Source organism: Palaemon carinicauda, chromosome 41 (genome assembly GCF_036898095.1).
Source record: "Palaemon carinicauda isolate YSFRI2023 chromosome 41, ASM3689809v2, whole genome shotgun sequence".
NCBI classification, from domain to species: domain Eukaryota; kingdom Metazoa; phylum Arthropoda; class Malacostraca; order Decapoda; family Palaemonidae; genus Palaemon; species Palaemon carinicauda.
In genome coordinates, this window is record NC_090765.1 from 7,874,466 (window position 1) to 7,883,634 (window position 9,169).

Below are 9,169 nucleotides of genomic sequence, written 5' to 3' on the forward strand. Positions count from 1 at the left end.
ATATAAATTTAAAAATGACACTGGCATTGTACGACATATCATGTCCAAGGATCTTTGCCAGGATGTACCTACTATCTTCACCCTGAGCTTCAAAAAGATATCTATTCCTTTCTGTGCTATAAGTTGGGCATTCAGTCAACAAATGCCTCACTGTCAAGGATATCAAACAGTCGTTGCAATATGGTTGGTATTGGCCAGCCAGCAGAAACTCGTGTGTCATCCGGGTGTGACCAATGCAGAGACGACAAAGAGTACTCTCCAATTTTCGGGGCATCCCATTATACCTCCAAGGGGATACACCAATCGCAATTTCTCTCATCTTATTTTCGGTTAAACCATCCCAATGGTGTTGCCAATTGTTACAAACAGAATTCTTAACTGCTGGTAAAAAAGCATTACAAAGAATGGGAGATCTTCTTGGTAGCAACTTGGCTGCAGCACTCTTTGCCAGTGAATCTGCCTCTTCATTTCCAGACACACCTACGTGTGCCAGAACCCAGTAAAATCGAACTGTTATACCTTTTAGGCCAATAATTAAAAGCCACTCTAAAATCTTTAAAACTAAAGGGTTACTAGAATCAAAACCTTTTAAAGCTTGAAGGACACTTCTTGAATCACTACAAATGGTAAGATAGCCCTCCTCTTTTAACGATATTTTCTCAATAGCGGTTAGTATGCCATATAATTCCACGGTAAATATGGAAAATATTAGAGGAAGTGCCCCTCTACAGTTAAAGGAACTACTATATATTCCAAATCCAACGCCAGCATCAGATTTGGAGCCATCAGTACATATAAAAGTTGATTCCCTATGTTCTTCAACATGTTCCATAAAAAGAGACCTAACTTCTAATTCAGTCATGTTTTGTTTTTTTGACACCAGTAAAATATTTACAGAAAGATATCTCTGGTAATTTCCACCGAGGGGATGATGGCATCTTAAGTGGAAGTACCTTACCTCTAATTTTATCAAGACTGTTTAATAATTGTTTTACTCGAAAGCCATAAGGTTGAGGAGATTTTGGGTGTAACTCAAAGTATGTAGAGTTCCTTACAAGGCTTGCAGTCTGAAAAGCTAAAGAGTTGGGGAGTCTTTGTAACCTAAACCAATACCGAATAATGAAAGATATGCGGTAATGGTCTAGAGGTAACTCTCCAGCATCAACAAGGAGACTTGGGATAGGTGAGGTTCTAAATGCTCCTGTGGACAATCTTATACCAGCATGATGTATTAAATCTAATATCTTTGATCGGCTTGGGGTAGCTGAGGAGTATATTTCACACCCATAACTAATTTTGGAAAAAAATAAGGCGTATGATTTCAAAACAGTTTTACGGTCTGCCCCCATGATATATGGGACAATGCTTTTAAAAGATTCAGAGCCTCAAGACATTTAGCTTTTAATGCCTTTAAGTGTGGAACCCATGTCAACCTACAATCGAAAATCCATCCTAAAAATTTAGCTTCACCTACACATGGGATCCGTTGACCTTTCATGTATATATCCGGGACGATGTAATCCCCGGATATGACAGAAATGTACAATAGTAGTTTTGTTTGTTAAAAACTTAAACCCATTCATATCAGCCCTCTGAATAATTCTGTCCATTCCAAGTTGTAGTTTTCTCTCAACCATTGTCATTCTAGCTCCAGCAAATAACATGGAGAGATCATCTACAAATAGTGTTGAGAGAACGTCCCGGGGAATGACTCGGCACACTACCCTGAGGAACTCCCTCTTCCTAACATTTACTCTCTGAGAGTCTCCCCCACTCTCACTTGAAAATCTCTATGTGAAAAAAAAAAATGATTGGATGAACAGCGGTAGCTCTCCTCTTAATCCAAATTCATGAATGTTTTTAGGGATACCATATCTCCATGTAGTATCATATGCCTTTTAAGGGTAAAAAAGGACTGTCACATGGCGCTGTTCGGAAGCAAACGCTTCACAAATAGAAGACTCAAGTCGTATCAACACATGAGTCATCGAGTGTTTTTTCTGGATCCACATTTAATGGATGATAAAGTACCACATCAGCCTTGCGTTGACCATCTTCTCCATGATTTTACATAAACAAGATGTCAATGCAATAGGACGATAGTTTGCTGCTAAAAACTTGTCCTTACCAGATTTTAAAAAGTCTAAAATAATGGCTAGTTTGCAAACACTTGGGTAACTATGATCATGACATATTCTATTAATAATGCTTAAAATAAATAACTTTGTATTAAAATGTACATGTTTAATCATTGCATATGGAATTCCATTGGGTCCAGGGGCTGTATTGTTGCAATGAGCAAGTGCAGAATCAAATTCTCTTTCAGTGAAAGAATTTTACGATTCTTCCCTTCCTGTTGCAAAATTTAAAAGTTTCTTTTCTTCAATGCTCCTACACTGGTGACCAGGAGGTGCTACACACTTGCATGATACATTTGAAAAATGATCAGCCAGGGCATTGCTAACATCATTTGCTTCAGTTACATACTGACCATTCACCTTCAACACTGGTGGTAGGTTTGGATTGATTCATTGATTTGAAGTTTTCAGGCATCCTGATATCTAAGGTCATTGATGCCGGTATCATTTAGTTTATATATATATATATATATATATATATATATATATATATATATATATATATATATATATATATATATATATATATATATATAAAAGAATTAAAGAATATTCAATTAAAACCATAAAAGTTGAGGTCATAATAAAAGTTAGATAGTTTTCAAAAAACCCGCTTCTGAAATAAATCTAAAAATGCCACTTGCATAGTAGGACACATCATGTCCAAGAATCTTGGTAAGGATGAACCTGCCACCCTCACCTCGAGCCTCACACAAATATCTATTCCGCAAGTTATTATAATTGGGGCATTCAGTCAATAGATGCCTCACTGTTAGAGGTACCAAACATTTGTCACAATACGGTTGGTGTTGGCCCTTCAGCAGAAACTCATGTGTCAACCGAGTGTGACCAATACGGAGACGGCAAAGAGAAGTCTCCCATTTTCGCGCCATCATGTTATACCTCCAAGGAGTTATGACATTTGTTACTTCTCTCATTATATTGCCATCTACAGTAGACTATCCCATTGCTGTTGCCATTTATTGCAAAGCAATTTCTTGATGTTAGGTAGATAATCATTACACGGAATGGGATACCTTCTTGGCAGCAACTCGGATGCAGCATTCTTTGCCAGTGAATCTGCCTTCTCATTCCCACACACACCTACATGTGCTGGAACCCAACAAAATCGAACCATTATACCTCTCCGTCTAATAATAAAAAGTCACTCTAAAATCTTTAAAACTAGAGGGGTTACTAGAATTAAAAACTTCTTCTTGAAAAACACTCATTGCATCACTAAAAATTATAAAATTACCCTCCTTTTCAAACACTATTTTCTCAATAGCGGTTAGTTTGCCATACAGTTCGGCAGTGAATATGGAAGCTGTTAGAGGAAGTGCACCTTTACAATTAAAATCATTACTATGTACTCCAAATCCAACGCCAGCATCAGATTTGGAGCCATCAGTACATATAAAAGTCGATCCCCTATTATCTGCAACATGTTCCATAAAAAGAGGCCTGGATTCTAAGTCAATCATATTTTTCTTAACTCCAATAAAGTATTTACAAAAAGATACCTCAGGTAATTTCCATGGAGGCATTGATGATACCTTGAATGGAAGCACCTTAATTCTAATTATATCAAGACTGTTTAATAATTGTTTCACCCAAAACCCATAAGGTTGAGGAGATTTTGGGTGCAACTCAAAGTATGTTGAGTGCCTTAGAAGGCTTTCAGTCTGAAAGGCTAAAGAATTAGGGAGTCTTTGTAATCTAAACCAATACTGAATAATGGAAGACATTCGGTAAAGGTCTAGAGGTAACTCTCCAGCATCAACAAGGAGACTTGGGATATGTGAGGTTCTAAATGCTCCTGTGGACATTCTAATACCAGCATGATGTATTAAATCATATTTTTAACTGGCTTGGGGTGGCTGAGGAGTATATTTCACATCCATAACTAATTTTGGAAAAAATCAAGGCCTTGTATAATTTTAAAATAGTATTGCAGTCTGCCCCCCATGGTGTATGGGACAATACTTTTAAGAGATTCAGAGCCTCAAGACATTTAGCTTTTCACACTTTCAAGTGAGAAACCCATGTAAGCCTACAATCAAATATCAAGCCTAAAAATTTAGCTTCACCTACACATGGGATCCGCTAACCTTTAATGTATATATCCGGGTCTGAATGTGCACCCTGGATATGACAGAAATGAACATTAGTAGTTTTACTTGTTGAGAACTTAAATCCATTAATATCGGCCCATTGGATAATTTTGTTAATTGAGAGTTGTATTTTTCTCTCAATCATTGCCATTCTAGCTTCAGCAAATGATATTGCGAGATCATCTGCAAATAATGTTGAGAGAACATCCCGGGGAATGACTGAGGATATCCCATTAATTGCTACTGCAAACACGGTTACACTCAGAACACTACCCTGAGGAACTCCTTCCTGACATTTACTCTCTGATAGAGCTTTCCCCACTCTCACTTGATAAACTGTATGTGAAAGAAATGACTGAATAAATAGTGGTAGCTATCCTCTTAGTCCAAACTCATGAATTCTTTTAAGTATACCATATCTCCATGCGGTATCATATGCCTTTTTAAGATCAAACAAGACTCTCACATGGTGCTGTTTGGAAGCAAAGCCTTCACAAATAGAGGACTCAAGTCATATCAACACATCAGTCATTGAAAGCATTTTTCTGAATCCACATTGAATGGGTGATAAAATACCATTCTTTTCAAGATACCACATCAGTCTTACATTGACCATCTTCTCCATGATTTTACATAAACATGAAGTCAATGCAATTGGCCTATAATTTGCTGCTAAAAACCCTTACCAGGTATTCAAAAGGCTAAAATAATGGCTAGTTCCCAAACACTTCGATAACTATGATCATGCCATATTCTATAATAATCCTTAAAATAAATAACTTTTTTTTATTAAAATGTATGTTTAATCATTGCATATGGAATTCCATCGGGTCCATGGGCTGTATCGTTACATGTAGCAAGTGCAGAATCAAATTCTCTTTCAGTAAAAGGAGAATTGTATGACTCTTGCTTTCTTGTTGCGAAATTTAAAACTTTCTTTTCTTCAATGCACCTATACTGGTGACCAGGAGTACCTTTACATTTGCATGATACTTTTGAAAAATTATCAGCCAGGGCATTTCTAACTTCGGTTGCTCCAGTCATATACTGACCATTTACCTTTAACACTGGTGGTGGGTTTGTGGGTGAATTTGCCTGCTATCTTTTTCACTTTCCTCCACACAGATGATGTTGGTGTTCTACTTTTAATGGGGGAAACAAATGAGACCCAAGACTGGCACCTAGCTTCTTTCATAGCACGACGGAACTGTGCTCTAGATTTTTTGTATATGACTAAATTCTCTTCAGTACGGTGCCTGCACAATCGACTTAAAGACATTCTTGAGGCTCTGTGCAGGGCAGTTAGTTCTGATGACCACCAGGGGACTGTCCGTCGTTTGAATAACCCTGTTGTTTTGGGAATGGAATTGACTCCTGCTGTGTGAAGAGTTCCATTAAGTAAGTCTATGGCATCATCAACACTTTCAAACTGTTCTGCATTTCCTTCAGTTTCACTTAGCTCCCGAAATCTATCCCAGTCCATCTTATAAAGATTCCATCGTGGAAATCTCTGTAAAGGTGGACCATTGTTGGTGTTTATAATGATTGGTGTATGATCACTAGTATGCCAATCATCTGATGTTCTCCAATTAAAATCGAAAAGACAGTTAAAGCTTGCAACTGATATGTCAATGCAGGACAAGGTACCTGTCTGAACATGAAAGTGTTTAGGCTCTCCTGTATTAAGGAGTCCTACATCTTCATTCTCCAAAATTGATGACAAATTATTACCCCTTGCGTTTGCCAAAACATCACCCCATAAAGGATGTCTACTATTTAGATCTCTTAGTAAGAGAAAAGGTTGTGGGAGTTGTTTAATGACCTCTACTATATTATCACACGAGACGTTATCATTTGGAGGCAAGTAAAGAGAACAGATTGTGTATTTTCTCCCTATATCAATCTGCACAACCACTGCCTACAGAGGGGTACAGATAGACAAAGATATTTGGGGAACATCTCGACGAACGTATATGAGACTTCCCCCATGGCTCCCTGCTCGTTGATCATATGGTGTCCTATAGCTAACATACTCCCAAGGACAATGAGTGCTAGCATCGAGCTTGCTCTCCTGTAGACATACAGTTATAAGGGAGTGCTCATGTGTGTTCGTCTTTTTCTTTGTGTCCTTCTGATCTAATTGTTGAGGAGGATGGTGGACCTCAACTTGAATTTCTGATTTATTCAATTTACCTTCCAGTTGATCAGAAACTTCAGCAGACAAGACATCATATTTATTTGAAGTCATGACTTTAATGTTTCTTATGGTAGGAGGCGAGAGAGATGGTCTCTGTCTTTTTCGGTTAAAAGGTTGTGAGCTGTCAGGTTTTGCACCTTCCCCACTACAGGTTCACCAGGTAAATTTGTTTCAAGTGGAACCTCCATCAGATCAGGAAAGGACACGGCCTGAGAGAGGATTGTACTATTCAACTATTGTTTAGAATAGGAGTAGATGGCTTTTGAATACGTTTCAGATCGTTAGGTATTTGTTTTGATTTTTCTATAATTTCTGGATATGAATTTTCAATGGGACTTTCAACCTCTTTAACTACAGTACTTACATACTATATGTTTCTTTACGTTATAAGTGGGGATATAATTTTCGTCCATGTGATTTGGCAGGTTTTTCTTCAGAACAATTGAAAAATGTTGCCCTGGTCTTTTCTGCTTTTCGAGAGCTCTTTTACGAGCCTCTCTAAAAGTAACTCTTTCCATGGTCCTTATGGCCTGGATTTCTTTTTCAAAAATAAACTTAACACAGCTTTTAGATGTAGCTGGGTGTGCTTCCCCACAATGTATGCAATTTGGATTTTCTATGCATATTCCATGACTATTTTTTTCACAGTTGGCACAAACAGCTGGCTTATTATTTAGTTTTTCCTTGCATTTCTGGCTTAAATGGCCATACATTTGGCAATAATAACATTGCAATGGTGAAGGGATATATGGTTTCACCTTCAAAGGTAGCCAACCAGCTTTAATAACATTTGGTAATCTGCATTGATCAAATGTTATAATCAAAGTAGCAAGAGGAATTCGTTGTTCTCCAACTCTCTTTCTCATTCTGACTACTTTTACTACTCCTTGACTCCTCAGTTCATCCTCTATTTCTTTTTCCTCTATGTCCAGCAATTCTGGAGCATATATCACACCTCTACTCTGATTGAAAGTGGGGTGCGAAATGCATTTGACAGTATGACCATCCAATGTAGTAAGTGTTTTTAATCTTTCACCTTGTATTAGGGATAGTGTCTCTATCAAGAGACTTCCATTTCTCTGTGGTAGAATTTTTGGCTGCCCTCCACATATAGTAACTATTTCCCTGTTAGCTTTAAAAACATTTACACGCTCATTTCGTACATTTTCAAATTCTATGATAAAATCTTTTTATATAATTCTCTACTTCATAGTGACCAGGTAATGCTTCTACTTTTCTACATCTTTCTGTACTGTCATCATTTCTCTCTCTCTCTCTCTCTCTCTCTCTCTCTCTCTCTCTCTCTCTCTCTCTCTCTCTCTCTCTCTCTCTCTCTCTCTCTCTTCTTCTTCTTCTTCTTCTTCATCTTCTTCTTCTCTAGTGTTTTCTTATCATTCTTTACATAACTCGAATAAGGTTCCAATGTTATAATATTAGAACCCAAGTTGGAGCTGTCTGTACCGAGGTCCATGTTTATATTTTCCAGGTCGTCAACAGAGGGGTTGGTTTATTTCAGAAGAGCAAGCCAGGTTATCCACCTCTTATCGGAGGATGTCAGTCATATCCCATGTGGCCCAACATGAAAAGAGGCTTCAGCGTAGACCAGTCCTCTATTAGGGCTCGGCCAGACCAAGCGCGATGAGCGGCGAGGTTTAGCGGCATGACTCGGCGGCAAACTTAGCAGCATGACTCGGCGGCAAACCAGCAACAAAATGTTGGGTGGCCACACCGGAACCGCCACACCTCTCTGGCTCCTCACTCCCAGCTGATAGCCTTCCTCGTAAACATGACGATGGTGTTTGAGTAGGAAATTACTTCCGATTGAAAATCGTTATTTTGATCTGAACTATAAATTACACATGAGTCTGGATTCACGATTTTAATAAACAGAGAAGGGAAAATAAGTTAATTTTGAAATTAATGTCGGCAGTCTCGTTTGTACGGTGACAGATTTAATGGATCTCTGCATATTTCACAGGTCTTTTGATTCTTTGATGGCAACATCCTTCCTGGAATCAGGCTCAAAAAACAAACGTCGAACTATAGACAACTTCAACCTCTCTCTTACCAGGTATTATAATTGCTTCTAATATGATAAGTTCACGAAAAATCATTGTCCCTTTCATTCCAGAATTAACTAGCATTTGCATAAGATATATTGTTTAAATGTACATACGATTCTTTTCACATTTGAAATTTCTCTCTCTCTCTCTCTCTCTCTCTCTCTCTCTCTCTCTCTCTCTCTCTCTCTCTCTCTCTCTCTCTCTCTCTCTCTCTCTATATATATATATATATATATATATATATATATATATATATATATATATATATATATGTGTGTGTGTATATATATATATATATATATATATATATATATATATATATATATATATATATATATACTGTAAGGACAGTGAGACAAGCGTCACCAAGATCAACTGATACTTTATTCAAATGTGCGTGGGAGTATATTACAAGGTGCGGACGGAAAGGTAGGATGGCGCTGGCGCCAAATCAGAATGAATTGCCCGCCAAAATATATGTGTTTTCTTACACTTACAAATATGCAAATTATGAGTTAACAGAAACATGTAATGAAATGATACATATGTCAAAATGTAGCTCTGATAGAGCGGAATACATATACACGGGAAACCACTGTGTGGCGAAAGGAGAATTCAAATAAATAAACAGTTTGTTGATTTTCTGGACGACGAAGG